The sequence below is a fragment of the Drosophila sulfurigaster genome, chromosome 2L (genome assembly GCF_023558435.1).
Source record: "Drosophila sulfurigaster albostrigata strain 15112-1811.04 chromosome 2L, ASM2355843v2, whole genome shotgun sequence".
In the NCBI taxonomy this organism is placed as follows: Eukaryota; Metazoa; Arthropoda; class Insecta; order Diptera; family Drosophilidae; genus Drosophila; species Drosophila sulfurigaster.
In genome coordinates this window covers 4,395,665-4,411,611 of record NC_084881.1, presented here as the reverse complement: position 1 = coordinate 4,411,611, position 15,947 = coordinate 4,395,665, and the positions used below count along the sequence as shown (strand labels likewise).

Genomic DNA, 15,947 nt, shown 5'->3' with positions numbered 1-15,947 from the left:
GTGGAAGCCTGTTATAGTCGAGCTGTTCTTCATACTTTGATTTAGTGGTATGCTCAACCTTTGACAATACAATATGTATGAGAATCGCGTTGGTGATGTCCCGTTCATCTCCTAGTGACAACAAATTTTCAAAAATTGCCGAAACAGTATCTATAATGGTTCTCAACCCAGATGCCGAAGGTTTATTCATAGGCGAGATATGAAACAATTGTGCGATTGTTTCGAAGAATATAAGACATTTGTTGTCGTATACACGCCTCAAATTTTCTAACGCTTTTGGGTAATTTACACCCGAAACTTGGAACGCCTTTATTGTTCCTAATGCCTCATCAGACAGACATGAAATTAAGTGATTGAACTTTTCAATATTTGATAGCGACCGGTCAGAATCGACAAGACTTTCGAAAAGGCTTATGAACTGCTTGTATTCTGAGTGCTTACCATTGAACTTTGGTATGTTCATTTTGGGCAAGTGACACCTATACGATGCTGGCTGAGCAACTCGGTCCGAATCGGGCTCCTTCAAACTAATCAGATACAACGACCTTGTCTTAATGCATAATTCTTCTAAGGAAGCACGGCTAGAATTATCCGGGTCAATGCAATCAATTTCAGATTGCAACTCCATGGCATCTGCAATGTATTTATTTAGTATATCCAAACGACATTGGATCTCAATTTTATTGATGGAACCTGATTCATTTAACACTGTTAATCTAAGCCTCTCAATACTTTCTTCTAGCTTTGATAATCTAGATTCTAGAAAATAACAGCGTTAATTTTGCACTATGGCAATTTTCAATCACGGTTTGATTTAATTCAGTCTTCCCTTTATCTTTCGACATTGCGACTTGATGTATGTTTCTGGGTTGTGCAAGTTAAGCAAAGAGAAAACACACTCTACTATTAAGAGAAACACCAATGCAAGAACTCAAGAGAATGTTTCTACTGTCAAACTCAACAGTGAGCGTAGCTTCAATGTTAGTTTGAGCTGCGCCGAACAAGCAAAGCAAGAGCGAAAACGTTGTGTTCGAACGAGAGCGAAGATGATCGACCAAAGCGAGAGCGAAACTTATTAAGCAAGCGAGAGTGAAGATGATCGAACAAAGCGAGAGCGAAACTTATAAGGCAAGCGAGAGCGAAGATTACCAAATCAAGAGAGCGAAAAATAACTGAAATTATGCGCGGGTGCTATTATTGTAACTCAATGTAATATAAAGAACCTGAAAGCATAATCATAAAGTTGCGAGGGGGGTTCGAATGTTTCGGCACTTGCATTTATTCCACTTATGTATGTGTGTTGCATCAATTGTTCACTACAATTCAATAATCAGTGTCAGGCAACTGGACTCTTGTTTAATACAAGATATAACAGTCTGAACTGGGAAACAATCACAATGAATGTCACCAGGTCCAAAGTTATTAACAAAGTTTTCCAGTTGTTGACACTGTTCATCAGAAGAGCTGTTGACTTCTGATTGATCCATAAATCCAAAAGGCCAGCAACGAAACAACGCAAACGAATGTGTTTGTAATTATATGCACTCAGCTGCCAACAAGGTGTGAAATTAATTAAACTTATCAATTGCAATAATTGAATTTTCTTTATGTTTAATTAACAAAGTCTTTTTTGTAGTCCCTACTCGGGCGCCATGTAAAATTACGAAAGTCGAAAAAATAATTTGTTGTTGTTGGGAGCAAAAAAGATAAGACACTTTGAAGGCTGCTGATGCGCAAATTAAAACACGTCTGATTCGTTTGCTAGTTGCGAAAGGAGAGAATGACAATTTATTGTTTGTATTCCGACAATAGTAGTTAGAAAACAAAGATGAGCGAAAGCTTATAACTAAACTGTAACAACTGTAGCAAAGAAGAGCGCAAGATTGAGTGTAAAATGTAACTGCTCAGTTAGGCTGAGCAGGCTTACTGTGGGACAAGGCGCTTGATTTAACAGTTATTAAAGAAATACTTTTGCATGGGAAAAAACGCCCACTTACTAAGGGTCGTAGTTGCTTTGGCTGACACAATCTGGTACATTTTGCACTCTATAGTATATAATGAGTATAGTACCATATCAATATACCAAATATAACTTTCACTATATTTTTTATATTTTGTGGTATATCAATTTAGTACTGTACTGTATCTTTCTGTTTAGATTTTCTACACAACCTTAGAAACTTGATTTACCATTAAAGGGGATTTGAAGCCAGAATTTTATTTTAATATTAAATTTCAGCATCTTTGTTCTTACTGTTTGGGCTGTGCATTACTAAATATAGTAATGGCTGATGACCCAAGCCTAGCATGTTAAAAATAAATTCAAATTACAATATTAGCACAAATACTGCTTGAGTTAATCAAGCGTTAAATATAATATCAAATATCATTTAAAAATCATACCATATACAATTTGTAAGGCTCATTATAATTTCCCCAACACAGTGACATAACCTTACAACATGTTTTTGTTGGGCCAAATTTAAAACGACTTCTCAATACAATTTTCGGTGCAAAAATTATGGGCTTTGTAAATTATTATTTTTAGAGCTGTTTAAAAAAATTACAAAAAAATGTTTGATTCTTTAAATATTTGTAATTGCTTATGAATTATACATAATATATACTAATATATACTATTATAGCGCATTTAATATATACTTATAAGCAATTTTTATTTGTGCACATTCAAATTTTGGATCCTAGTTAACATTACATAAAATTTTACTTAGTTTTCGAACACATTGAATATGCTTGAGTCCTAAAACTAGACTTAATGAAAATCCCATTGTAGAGACCGGCATCAGATAGTGACTTTATTTAAAATAAATGATTTATTGTGTTCAGTCTTTCGTATAACAAGATGAACAATGTGTAAATCTGTAAATATAAAAGTAGTACTTTAATATTTAAACAAAAATATATATATTTCTGACATACCTTAACATTTTTTCCAAGTCGGTTGATGTATTTAACAGAATTCGCTAGAATCATTATTTGAAAGCGAAAAGAAAGGTTGTTTTATGAATTTGAGTTTGCAATGGGTCCATTTTCTAGCTTCAGAAGTGTGTTCTCTTCGGGGTTATCGTTCAAGTCCTATATTTTTAAAATATTATTAGTAAACATATGAATAACATTATTACGGTTAAAAATATGAAGGGGAGAGAGCGGATAAAACAGAACAGAACAAAACTGGTTTCAAAATACATGTAAATTTGTCAAAATTTTACCTTACACACATACATAGTCCGTTTATAAAAAGTTCCTTATTGGTAATTTGAATTGTTCAAATGAAAAAATCTGTTTAATATTACGGATGTGTTCATCCCTAATACTATACAAGTATTCTTTGGTTTTTATTTAATTCTAAACGCAGATTTCATCATTCAAAAAAAATTGTAAAATACAAATAATTTTCATAAATGTACAACATGTTGACTTTTCACATGTGTTTCTGTTATTTTAACACCGAGAATAAATTGACTTGTATGGCTATCATTATACTACTACTGGTAGCATGAACCATATGAGAACTTCAGGAACACATGCTCGGTACGTATGGACTTACGCTTATGATGGTTATAATAAGCGTAATATATGTATGTATTTTTGTAGGTAAGTTTTCAAATAGGCTAACTAGTACATAGATAATCGTACAATCGATTTAAAAAGTGTACTTATACTTATATGTTATGTATTTATGTAACTACATTAGAAACATGTCACAGAAATATTTAATCAATGATTATACAATTTAATTATGTAACTAGACTTTTGCACAATATTGGGATACATATTTATTTAATTTTGTTGCTTTTATTTTAACACTAACACTAAAGGCCAAAACAATCATATTATTGACCCATCTTTACAAAGATCTACAGAACATAACGTAGGTCTAGATATTTCTTTAAACGTATTGTATAGAAAAATAAATTGATGCAAATATTCTATGGAAATCCTGTACATAACCAAAAGGCTTTAAAAGATCCAATTCTAAATAATTTCCCTATATTTATTTATTTAATGAATAACGAGTAAGAAACGATTAGTAATACGATTATTTATAAAATGGTCGATTTTTCATAAAGGAAAAATGTATAAGGCTCTACTCTACCACTATATCAGAAGAAAGCAAATAGAAATTGCGTCACAATTTTTTAAACACTATTCATAAACAAATAGTTTTTAAATATTCTTTTTTTGTCAGCAATTGATAAATGTTATAAGACAACTTTTATGTGACGTAAAACAGCTGCTTATTTGGGAATGTTTAAAAATTTCTAAATTAAATGAGCAATTTGCTGGAAAATTTATAATATACTACAAGATTAACAAATTATCTACAAGATCCCCAAATCACAGGTTTGCTTATATTAATAACAATATCTCATGAAGTTTAACGCATTTTGACATTCAATTATTCGCTAAAGTAAATCCCTTACAACAGTACATTTTGATATTAGCTCATCATCAATCTAAATATGTAATATATACAAATAAAATTTGTAAAAACAAAAAAAATGGAAATATATACATATATATGAATGAGGTACATTTTAAAATTATCTTAGATCACTAGAAATTGTCTGTGTGTATGTATGTACACTATATATAGTATATTCACGTGTACATATGTGTGTGCAATTAAAAATAAAACAATTTCTATTATACACTATAAGACCAATATAAATACGATAGCTGCAGTTATCACTTTAAAATCCATCTCATCAATTTGATGAAGTAGTCCTGCAATTTTACAATTACAAAACATTGATTGTTGTAAATTGATTGAGATTACTTGAATTATTAATATAACGAATATAAACTACAACATGTATACACATAAAAGATAAAAAAAAGATTTTTAATAATTAAATAAGCTTGGATTCTATCTATGTAGGCATCATAGGATGATACAGGGGACTCATCTATTTTCAATTCAATATGGGCAATGAAATTGTGTATACTAATATACACTAATAAATTTAAAAACTTTTTAATAAACCATTTTATAGCCGCTACCCATAGAAGATATTATAACTTAGTAAAATGCTTGTGATTTGCAGAGGGAGGCATCTTCGACCCAATAAAGTATGTATACACATACATATATTATTGATCAGAGTTAACAGCCGAGGCAATATTGCCAAGTCCGTCTGTCTGTCCGTCCGTATAAAGCCCTAGATCTCGGCGACTATATGAGATAGAGCTATAATTTCCTTTCGCCAGCACTTTTAAGTTTTGCATGCACACATTTCAAGATTGTTTTAAATTTGATAAAATCGATATTCTATTTATGTATAAGTTTCTAAATACATACATATATATCTTTTGAGTACTTTTTTATATATATTTAAAGAATAATACTGGCATTATTATTTTTATTGAAAATGAGTAGCGGTAGCTTTCTTGTTTGATATTAAAATCGGGTGCGGATGCTCTGATTTAATCAATCTATGAAAAATATAATAGTTTACAAACAAATTATGAAAAATATAATAGTTTTTAAACAAATTACTACCATGAAAAAGTAACCCAGACCACAACATCTTTGCTTTTTTCAAAAGTATGATTTATTGCTTTCCCAATTAAGAACTTAAAATACTTAGTTATTATATATTTTACACATATATAAATAAGTATCTGCACCTAACGCTACTTATAAACATAGGAAACATTACAGCAATATAAGTCAACTACACTTGAAGTGTACTGGTTAGTATTTAGTTTAGTTTACGTGATTAAATACTTTTGCCAATCGAAAACTGTGAAGAAGTTAACTGCCATAAATTACACTTGTATTTTGACTAGCCGATGCCCTGTGCCCTTCTTTTTGGTTAAGAATACTTTGTTTTGACGGATGGGCAATTTAACATTTTATCCAATAGGTACAGGGCATTATTATAATAAACATATAATTTGGCTTAATTTCTCAAAAAAATTAAAATTTGCATTTACTTATAGTTAAGACAAAACTATTCAGTTTTAACGCTGTTTTGCAACCAACTAGTACTAGTCGCAACCGCATTGTACAAACAAAACCTATTTTGGTTTACTTAAGTACAATATACGGGTAGTACTTATTTATAAGAATTAACGTTCCAATTTGTATTTAAATTTGCTACATACATTAATGTCAGTATTACAATAAATAATTGATATTGTTGTTATTCTACCTAAAAGTACTCGTATGTAGGTTTGCAAAGTGTTCATTTTGAACCTACGAAGTTTACCTATGGGGTCAACAGATAGAACTTACGACAATAAAGAGCACGACAGCGCCAATAAAATGATTGTATAGCTCGCCAACAGCCCTCAAATTTAATAATAGAGTTAAGAATGTAAATTATTCGGAGAAAAAGTTTATTTGTTGTTGTTGTTATTATTCAGCTGATAATATAAATGGACGTGTAAGTTAATTATTTATTTAAAAATAATAACAAAAATATATTTGATTAAGATTCCGATTGGAACCGTTCTTTATTGAAATCAAATTAGAGACTAAAGACTAATTCTAAAGCTAGCCCTATATAAAGCTGCGAGTTTCAGCAGCGGCGTTGACAGCGCTGCTTTGGTTGGTGAATTGGGTGCAATGCTTCTTATTCTTGGAATTGCTTGCACCGGCATGTGGCGGATGTATTGGGCAACTTGGCTTGGGTCTTCTTGGAATGTTTGCAGGTGCACTCGGCGCGTGCAGGAAGTTGGTCAGACGCTGAGTCTGCATTTTGGACTTATGGGATTTGTTGTTTGGGTTTCGAAATGTTTTGTCTGTTAACTCTTCCCCCTCTAATTCGTGCTTGTCCTCAAGCAATTTTTATTTCTCAAAAGTATGGGATGTTGTTGAATTGAGGCAGTGGATTTTTCTGTAAATCTTCTTGCTTGCGGAGTGGTGGCTTCAATGTTTCTGATGGAGCTGGTGTTGGTCCAAGTTGAAGGGTAATGGTGTTCTTCTTCCGACTGCAAGCGTGAAGTCCTAACGCTGTTATCAGGATGACACCGAAGAGCGTTAACATTGTAATGCTGTTGACCATGGAATGCGTCTGTATGTATTGCAGCTTGTTGGTGTTATTGAGATGAAGCGCCTCCAGTGCCTCTAGGGATAGAATCCTTAAACGTTCAGTTTCTTCGGCTGTTATTTGTGAGATTGGCACCTTTGGTTGCATAATGACTGGCTCCATATTGTTGAATAGCCGCTCTTTGATTTGCATGGAATCGTTGATTAGGTGAATTAGAAATGACCCTTCCAGATGATTTCCGGTTCCATTCCAGACCAAATTGCCGTTGAAGTTATTGAGGAGAATTAGACCATTGTCGATTTCCTCTATCTCCGGGATGTGATCCGCGTTGCTGAAACTGCACAGTGCTCTCTCTCCCTTAACTAGTTTCGGAATACAATGTGTTTGGCTTACATCAATAACATTCTTTTTGTCGCAAACTTTTATGTTTAAGTAGGTTTTACAATTTTTTGGTATGCCATATACTATATCATTATACAAAAATAGTTGACTTATTTCTAAGTGTACAATTGCGTTATTTTTTACTATTGGTTTTAATAAAATATTTTGATATTCAATTTCTTCTAGGTTAGGAATTTTGACAATATACAAAAGTGTAGTTTTATTATGAAGCATTGATATATCGGAAAATTCCATTATCTCTTCGATTGACAATGGTGGCATATTGCCTTTTCTAAATATTTCTCCAATTTCTGTTAGTTCATTTTCGTTTAGTAAAAGAGTATTTGCTATATTTAATTTGGCCCACTGAGTGGCATATTTGATATTTACTATTTCATCTTTTAATAATCGGATTTCATTATGAAGGCTAATGGCTACCTCGTTACTAAGAAAACTACTTTTTTGTATTGAATTAGTTAGGGAGTTCGATAAGGACGTAAGTTTGTTAATTCTTTGCTCCAGTTGTGTATTAACTATAACCTGTTGATTATTATTACTGATGAGATTATTGATATTTTCCTTTAACATGACGAGATCGTCATGATCTGGGTTACCTGCTATGTACTTCCAACCTGTACCTAACCAATTTAATGACCTAGATTTTCGTTTATTTGGGGAATCTGTTATTGTTTTGAGTGCGTTAGTGGTAGCGATTAACTCATGATGTATTGTTGAATATAGCGGACTACGCTTTAGGCCCTCTTCAGTGTGACTGTTAAGTAGGTCTAGTGCTTCCTGGATTTGATTAAGGTCTATTACATGTACTAATTTTGTTGAGGATGTCTGTAACTTTCCCAGTCCCTATGAATGGTCACTGTCTGAGCGTTCGTGTAGTTTGTAATGTCCATCGTAGCTTCCGTTATTGTCCATAGTAATACCCTGCGAATATTATGATTTGATGTTACTTTTATGTACGATTCTTCCAGATTCTGTTAAAATGTTTGTATTTTTATCTTCTTTAACTAATTCTTTCTTAAATCTTGGGGAAAGTTTTGAACCTAAACGTGTGTTTACTTTTACATATATTTCTTGTCCTGGCTCATAAGTTATTATTTCGTTTCTGCTTTTGTTGTGGAATTGTAAATTTTTATTTTGTGCTATCTTAAGTTTGTCAATATTGTCTTGTCTGGCCTGTTCGTACTGGTCTGGGTTTGTCGTGACTCTCCTTCCGAAGAATACCTCTAATGGTCGCTTTTGGTTGTGGAATGGAAAGAGTAGTTATATTCGTATATGGCTCTATCTAGTAGTTCCTCGAAGGTTCTATGGTGGTTTTCTTTCTGTAAGCATCTCATTACTTCGGAAAGTGTCGAATGGAACCTTTCTACTTGTCCATTAACTGTACTCTTATATGGTGGCGCAGTGTAAATTGTAATATTTAACTGATCCTCAAGCATGAATTTTATGGACCTTGAGTTGAGAGATTTCTCATTATCTATTACAACGAACTTAGGAACTCCATAATAGAAAATAATGTCCCTAAGTGGTGTTCGAATGTCTTCTATTGCTTTTGAATTGATTATGCGTGCCTGTGCTAGTTTTGAGAATTTATCTATTGCTGTAAGAACTAAATAGCCTTTGGTTGAGTAAATGTCGATGTGAATGATGTGACCGGGATATTCTGGTATTGGAGTTTTTTTTAGTTCTGGATTAGGGGGATGTCGGTCATATTTAGATTCCTTACAAATTTTGCATTGCCTTATTATGTTGCTTATTTTTTGTTTCATTTTGGGGAAGTAGAATTTTTCTGATAATTGAATTTTATTTTCTTCGGCACTGCGGTGTGCTCTATTGTGTATTTTGAGAATTTCCTCCTCTTGTCTAGATTCGTTGGTGAGGTCTACAGTCATAGATTGAGAGAATCGGGTTTTGATGTTTTTGAAATGTTTAGGATATAATATTTGTATTTTCCCCATTATATCCTCAGTTGTTTGGATGCAATTTATAACCGAAGGGTTGAGGTATTTTTTAAGAGTTTCTACTAATTCTTTATCGTTAAATTCCTTTTTGTATATTTCATGTCGATGGAACGTGGGGAATGGTATAGAGAATATGTAGTCGGATTTATCTGATTTGTTAAGAAATATTTGGTTCTTGAAAACATTAATGGGGACTTCCATACTGGGTATTAGTTCGTGACTTGAGCTTTCTGCACTATGCTGAGTTGAGGCTATGGAATTGATTTGATCAGTTGATATTCTCGAGAGTGCGTCAGCTACGACGTTCTCCTTTCCTGGTTTGTAGAATATTTCGTAGTCATATTCTTCTAGGTAGGATTTCCATCTTTTAATTCTAGCATTTCCGTTCCAACTGCTCAAGGAATGTGTAAGGGGTTGATGGTCGGTGAATATTTTGACTTTTGCTTTCCCATATAAATAATTTTTGAGAGCTTTAAGTGACCAGATGATGGCCAGCATTTCTTTTCGTTAGCTGCATAGTTTTCTTCTGCTTTTGCTAGTGTTCTCGATAGGAATGAAATTGGTTGGTTGTCTTGCGATAGGACTGCTCCTATTGCGTAATTAGACGCGTCCGTTGTCAAGTGAAATTCTTTAGTAAAATCTGGATAGCGAAGAATTATTTCCTTTGAAATAAGACAACTTCGTAGTTTTTGAAAAGCCTTCAATGCTTCGGAGTCAAGAGTAATTGGTTTTTTTGATGACCTGTTTTTGGACACGTGTCCATCTTCCCCTCTTAAAAGAGACGTAAGGGGTTTTGCTAACTTAGCATAACTTTGTATGAATCTTCGGTAGTAGCCGGAGAGTCCAAGAAAAGATCTCAGCTCTTTTAGTGTTTTAGGGCAGGGATAGTTGGCTATCGCTGCGACTTTATTTGGATTTGTTTCGATGCCTTTATCGGAAATTACAAAACCTAGAAATTCGACTTTATTCTTCATGAACTCGCATTTATCTAACTGACATTTCATGTTGGCATCTTGTAAAGTTCGAAAAATTAACTCCAAGTTCTTGTAATGGGATTCATCATCTTTACTAAATATGATGATATCGTCTATGTAAATGAAACATATCTTACCGATATGTTCATGAAGTATGTCATCCAAAGCTCGCTGAAATATAGCGGGCGCGTTTTTGAGACCAAATGGGAGTCGTGTAAACTCACACTTTCCGTTATTGACGGAGAATGCGGTCTTTTCTATATCGGAAGGTTTCAAAGGGATTTGATGAAAACCACTTTTAAGGTCTAAAACCGAAAATACTCTATTATTGCCTAGCTGTGCAAGTACTTCACCTATCTCAGGAATAGGGTATTTGTCTGCAATGGTTACTCTGTTTATTTTGCGATAGTCTATTACGACGCGATATTTCTTTTTCCTGAAGCGTCAGCTTTTTTGGGTACGATCCATACGGGAGAATTGTATGGGGACCGAGACGGTCGAATTATTCCATCTTCTAAAAGTTGTTTTATCTGTTTATTCACTTCATCTTTCAGTGACATTGGATACTGATAGAACTTGGAATATACAGGGGTGTCGGTTGATGTTCTTATTGTTGCTTGTACCTTGGTTGTGTAGGTCAGTTTTTGATTTGGATTGGCGAAGAGGTTTGGAAATTTTTTTAAGAGTTGGTTTAGATTTGTTTTCTGTGTTTCTGACAGGTGGCTTGTTCTTGGTACTATTGTATTTACTGCTTCGAAGATTTGTTCTTTTAAAGGGATTTTTATCTTGTTTCTGATTACCATTAGGTTTTACTTGGATTTATTTCTGCTCTTAATTCCTTTAAGGTGTCGTTTCCTAAAATAGCATCAAAAGTTTCTAGGTCTTTTAATAAGAAAAATTTCACCTCAACATCTGTTATATTGAACAAGTTGGCATTTTTGTGGTGTGTTACCAGTGTATTACCTCCTATCGAGACGGCGTGAAAAGGGTTTTTATTTGGAGTGGGGTTTTCTACAAATTTCGGCTTGATGTAATTTCTATTGGATCCAGTGTCAATGAGAATTTTAATTATTTGGCCGTTCCTCAATCTACATTTAAAGTATGGGAGAGAGGAACTCTTTACTCTAAAAAAATTTAGTGCAGAGTAGTCATAAAATTCACAAGTGTCATCTTCATAGTTGTTGTCATATTGGTCTACTTGTTCTACGTATTCTTCTATTGTTTGTTCTACGTCTGCGTGAGTCTCGTATTCAGCGACTGCTTGTTCATAGTTAGTTGTGGTATCGTAAGTTTCTGTCGAAGGTTCTGTTATTTCGTCGTTGTTTGTCTGTATGTTAAAGTTTCTCTGTCGTTTCTGTCCGTCTGGTATAGGACCGGGGGGGTCTTTTCCCAGCTTCGAATCGTGGTCTGTTCATGTAGTTGACAAATTTCGTTTGAACGCTGGAATCCACATCCATTGGTTCTGGACGCGGTAGCGGTTTCGGGGCCATTGGCCTAGGTGGTGCAACCTGTTGAGAGGTTGTGGCAACAGTGTATTGCCGTGGGTTGGCAATTGGTTGATACCCAGAATTTGGGAAATATTGTCTTGGTAGTGGAGTTGGTGGTAGTTGTCCGTAGTGTAAGTATTGTCGTGGCTGTTGTTGTCTGAAAGGGATTGGTGGTGGTTGTCTGTTTGAGAAGATGACATTCCGTGGGGCTGGTATGGGTTTACCATTACTGTTTCTAAAATGTGTCGGATGTCCTTTAAAAGTGGCATGTTTCGACCTAAAGGTTTGATTTTCCATTTTAAGCAGAGATGTAGTGCGGTAGGTAAGTCTGCTGGTTCTTTCATGCCTAATAGCCGAGGCAAGTCACCTTGTAGCCCTCGAATGAAAGTGTCTAGCGCTTTGTCTCTGTATAATTTTGTCAACATTGCTTCCCCGTTTCTGTCAATATCCATGCTACTCGTTTTATTTAAAATTAGAGACAAGTGTCTGTATACGTCTTTGTGGAAATCTTCCACTGATTGATTCGGACCTTGAACTAATGTAGTCATTTCATATTCTAGGGTTGCTATGTCTCGTTTATCTGCATAATGTAGTGAAAGACATCTGCACATGGCATCCCAGTTAAGCGGTACCTTATATGCTTCTAAAGCTTGGTCTGCACTTTTCGTTATCTTGTCTCGGATGGTGTGCAAGATATTATGATATTTGGGCGTACCTTGGTATGAGTTATATGCTTGTAAAACACGCTCTACACTTTTTTTCCATGAGCTAAATTCTTCTGGGTTTCCACTAAACTCACGCAAACCTTTTGCTATGTCGGGTACTCTGTCAAGATCTGTCAAATTTCTTTGATGTTCTGGCGCAATAACATGATCTGGGAGACTTAGAAAATCTTCTACAGGATTGGTATGTTGTCTTATTAATATTGGCAATTGTTCGGCTAATATTTCGCTTATAGCGGCTGTTAGAGCGGCTCTGTTATCTTCGTTCATGGTGGGTCTGTTTTGTTGATGTTCTAAATGCCTATTGTTTTGTCTCTCAATTGAACGTTGTCTTTGTGCTTCGTTCACTTGTTCTATTTCTTCTGGATTTAGTATGGGGGGTCGAATTAAGTTATGACGATTGGCCATAAGCGATAAGATGAAATTTAAAAGCTATTTTTTTGTTTTTTTTTGTTTTTTTTTTTTTGTTTTATATTAAAGTTTATAACCAGTGGATGGTTTTTTCCTTCTACCTTGGAGGGTCCCTTGGGAATCGCAAAGTTGGAATAAGTTATATCACCGTTGTGATCTTTTTGTTTGATTTATCGCTTTACGCTTATTTATGTTATTTACTCTTTTACTATGGACTCTTTTGAGTCTTGTTTACTTTGCAATAATTTGTTTCTTTTCTTATATATTTTTAAAATTTTGCTTTTCGCTTTTAGTTTTATTTATTTGCTTGCGATTTGCTATATTCTATATGGACTCCTTGGAGTCTTGTGTATTTTTACACTTTGCTTTATGTTTTTTTATTCGCTTTTAGTTTTATTTATTTGCTTGCGATTTGCTATATTCTATATGGACTCCTTGGAGTCTTGTGTATTTTTACACTTTGCTTTATGTTTTTTTATTTCCGTTTTGTTTTCTTTTCTTTGTAAAATTTCTTATATCTAACTTACATTAGCAATGATGTGGCCACCTTTCCTGATGGGACGGGGTTGTTCCTTTTTGCAGCTGCTACTGGGGCTCCGTGATCCATACCTCCTGGAGAGTATTCTGAGAACGGATCTTGCAGAATATGTGGTCCACCGATGCAGTTCTCACAATCTCACCTGTTACACTAGCTAATTTAATGGCTTGGTACAGGTTTGTGTTGGCTAACTTAATTGCCGAGATTGCTTGAACTGTTCCTTCAACTGACTAATTTAATAGTCGAGAAGGTTTTGCAAATTTAATTGCTTTGGTCGCACTTGGTCGAATTAACGTCCTTTTGGCTTAGTTGCACTTCGTCAAATTAATGTCCGATTGGCTGATTGTTATTTCCCAGTGATTAATTATCACGAGCCTCTATTGGGATAATAACTTGAATTGCGCACTTAGAAACTGTTTTGTTCTGTCGATGCACTATTCGTTTTCACGCACTTAGATACGGTTTTGCTCTATCGTAACGCGATTTGACCGAAAATGTTCTTTGGCGCACTTAGATACGGTTTTGCACTATCGATACGCGAACTTTCCGGTCCCTGCTCGGGCGCCAGTTAATTATTTATTTAAAAATAATAACAAAAATATATTTGATTAAGATTCCGATTGGAACCGTTCTTTATTGAAATCAAATTAGAGACTAAAGACTAATTCTAAAGCTAGCCCTATATAAAGCTGCGAGTTTCAGCAGCGGCGTTGACAGCGCTGCTTTGGTTGGTGAATTGGGTGCAATGCTTCTTATTCTTGGAATTGCTTGCACCGGCATGTGGCGGATGTATTGGGCAACTTGGCTTGGGTCTTCTTGGAATGTTTGCAGGTGCACTCGGCGCGTGCAGGAAGTTGGTCAGACGCTGAGTCTGCATTTTGGACTTATGGGATTTGTTGTTTGGGTTTCGAAATGTTTTGTCTGTTAACTTGTATATGATTGCCCCAGCTGGTATTAAATCTGATTGGTGTTGGAGATGAATTGTAGTATAGTTGTCATGGACATTTATCTTGAAGCTTACCTTTTTGGCAGGTGGCACTGGAACCTGTAAATGGTATTTGGCTTGGCAATAATCGCGAAGAAGTGCTATCCCTTCGGTACGGTTATTTGCATAGCGTGATTCCCAGGCATCTAACAATCGATTGTAATAACGAGTGTGGTTGTATTTTAGATATTTGTGGGTATGATCTGTGGGAAATATGCGCTCATCGTGCCAGCTCATCCTCAGCCACAATAAGACAGCGCACATCGTCAGGTGTTAGATTTTGCAGAATTGCATTAACATACTTAAATGGTAAAAAAATAAATAAATATTAATAACAATATATATTAGGAATATGCCATTAACTAACATCTTCGCGGTTTTCCATTGTTTTACGTGTAAAATTATTATGTTTGACCTCATCGCGCGATAAATAATTTATATATAGACGTTTATCATAGCACATTTGTGTTCCAGGTGGAAATGAAAACTCGGCGGCAAGCTCCTTTTGTTTTTCCTGAGTCAGTTTTGGTGGTATCTAAGAAAAAAGATAAAATAATATACGAGTATGACTAAATCTTTTCGTTACATAAGTTAACAACAATGTTGACACACCAGAAGGTGGCTAAGTGCATCGACACCTGAAATGCACTCAGCCAATTCTGCAAGCTCTGCAAAGTCTGCAGAACATCCGCCACGTGCCCTGGATCAGCACATCGATCGTGGGACACTTGCGCAACGCGGGATCGCAAGCAGCAGCGAGTGCCACATGCCCTGTGTCAGCACAATATCCATCGTGGGACACTTGCGCAACCAGCGCCAACGCGGGATCGTCAGCAGCGACGGCAGCAGCGGTAGCGGTAGCGAGTTTTCATTATAAGAATTAGAATTGTCATAAGTTAGTTCCATTTTGGCAACCAAATAAAGCAATCGCTTTATTTTTAATAAAACAAACATAACGTTTTGTTAATTGGCGCCCGAGCAGGGGACCAAGTGAAATAAAAAAAACAGAAGACTTTCGCGTCGCGTACCAGTGCCTTAAGTAGCCACACAGTGTAACTCGCTATAAGTGCCTTTATAAAAGCCACGACGTGAGTGCGATTTATAAGGAATAAAATCTATTCCTCGCGATTGAACTGTACGATTTCGCTTGGTCAAAAGTAACCGCCGACAAAGTCTGTAGTACCCGTTCGCAGACAACCGCGCAATTCAAAGTGTCACTAAGGATCCCCAGTAGCCGTTGCACCGCCGCACCGCCGCACAGCAATAGGAGGAAAAGGAACCATCCGAAGGACCAGCGTGGGATAGATTCGCCGGATGTATCTTATCTTGTAAGCGTAGATTTAAGCAATTAAAGCCCATTCAAAATCAAGAAAGTGAAAATAATTAAACAAATATTAAAAATTGAAACAAACACAGTAAAAGTGAAAACAAAAATCATACAAACATAGAAATCT

The 15,947-nt window shown here is 35.1% G+C and overlaps 1 pseudogene; it reads right to left on the bottom strand.

The window, feature by feature from the left end:
- Positions 1-2,988: 2,988 nt before the first annotated feature.
- Positions 2,989-15,032, bottom strand: LOC133840362 (tubulin monoglutamylase TTLL4-like; annotated as a pseudogene).
- Between the last annotated feature and the right edge of the window lie 915 nt (positions 15,033-15,947).